We start from the raw sequence: 1,824 nt of genomic DNA, 5'->3' as shown, positions 1-1,824 counted from the left end.
GACGGCGCGGCGGCGGCGGCGATGTCGCGCGAAGCAGTTGAAGACGAATTGGGGAGATGGAAACTGAATTATTCGTAAGTGCTATATATATAGGAGGGGCCTTTAATACCGGTTCGAGCCCCCAACCGGTACTAAAGGCCAATTTTGGCTAGCGAGGTGGCGGGAAGCAACACCCTTTAGTGCCGGGTGGTGGCTCCAACCGGTATTAAAGACCCACCCTTTAGTACCAGTTGGCGCCATCACTCGGTACTAAATGGGTGCGCTGCCAGGCAATGGGCGCAAAGTTTAGTCCCACCTCGCCGGGCGAAGGGCAGCTGCACTAGTTTATAAACCAAGCCGCGGCTGCTCCTTCGAACTCATCTATATAGCAGGCTTCTGGGCCTAACTATGGCGCGCTACCCTGTGAGCCTGCTGGCCCTTCTGGGCCTGAATTTGCACATCTTAGGTCTGGCAGGCCCACTGGAGAGCGCCCCAACAATTTTTTATATAATTTTTTATTTTCTGCATTATTTATTTTCTTTTATTTATTTTTGAATAATTTTTTTATATAGTTTTTTTTCTTTTCTGCTTTATTTATTTTCTTCTATTTATTTCTGAGTAGTTTTTTTGCTGTATTTAGTTTCTTTGTGAATATTTTTGCTTTAGGTACAAAAAATTATCGTTTTTGCAGTTTGTACACGAAGTGCGTCCAGTTTTTGTCGTAACTCTCTCTACTCCCTTGCACATTCTATGTGGGTGAAATGATGATACCATGCCAAGTGTCAACATTTTCAGAGTTCATTTTGTAGTGATTTTCGATTTCACGGTTATTTAGCTTTCTAAACAAATCGGTAAATGAATAAAAAACAACAAATGATGTAAGAACGGATTGAAAATTAATGATGTCGCTTTGAATGCTGCATACTGAACGCACAAAAAGTCTGGAGTTCAAATAGGTTTAAAAAAATGAAGTGCCCGTGTAACACATGAGTTCTCGTCCGAAACCGTGATACTCCGAAAGAGATTGTCCAATTTGTACACGAAGTGTGTCCAGTTTTTGCCGTAACCCTCTCTACTCTCTTGCACATGCTATGTGGGTGAAATGATAATACCATGCCAAGTGTCAACATTTTCAGAGTTCATTTTGTAGTGATTTTCAATTTCACGATCATTTAGCTCTCTAAATAAATCGGTAAATGAATGAAAAATAGCAAATGATGTCAGAACGGGTTATTGATGACGTCGCTTTGAATACTGCATACTGAACGCACAAAAAGTCTGGAGTTTAAATAAGTTTAAAAGAATGAAGTGCCTGTGTAACACATGAGTTCTCGTCCGAAACCCTGATACTCCGAAAAAGATTGTCCAGTTTATACACGAAGTGCGTCCAGTTTTTGCCGTAACCCTCTTTACTCTCGTGCACATGCTATGTGGGTGAAATGATGATATCATGCCAAGTGTCAACATTTTCAGAGTTCATTTTGAAATGATTTTCAATTTCACGGTCATTTAGCTCTCTAAACAAATCGGTAAATAAATAAAAAACAACAAATGATGTCAGAACGGGTTGAAAATTGATGATGTCGCTTTGAATGCTGCATACTGAACGCACAAAAAGTCTGGAGTTTAAATAAGTTTAAAAAAATTGATTATGCATGTGAGAGCGTAAACATGTAAAAATATACATAAAAATACATTGATTATCAATGATCTTTTCGTGTACAATCTGAATTGTCAATATGAGTCCTCAACGGTTTTAGAAATTGGTGAAGACTCATATTGTGACCACAAATTCTACACATGGAGTTCAATGAAAACCAAGTGCTTGTGATAGTTTGAAAAGTA

The sequence above is a fragment of the Triticum dicoccoides genome, chromosome 5B, assembly GCF_002162155.2.
Source record: "Triticum dicoccoides isolate Atlit2015 ecotype Zavitan chromosome 5B, WEW_v2.0, whole genome shotgun sequence".
In the NCBI taxonomy this organism is placed as follows: domain Eukaryota; kingdom Viridiplantae; phylum Streptophyta; class Magnoliopsida; order Poales; family Poaceae; genus Triticum; species Triticum dicoccoides.
This window is presented reverse-complemented; position numbering follows the sequence as displayed.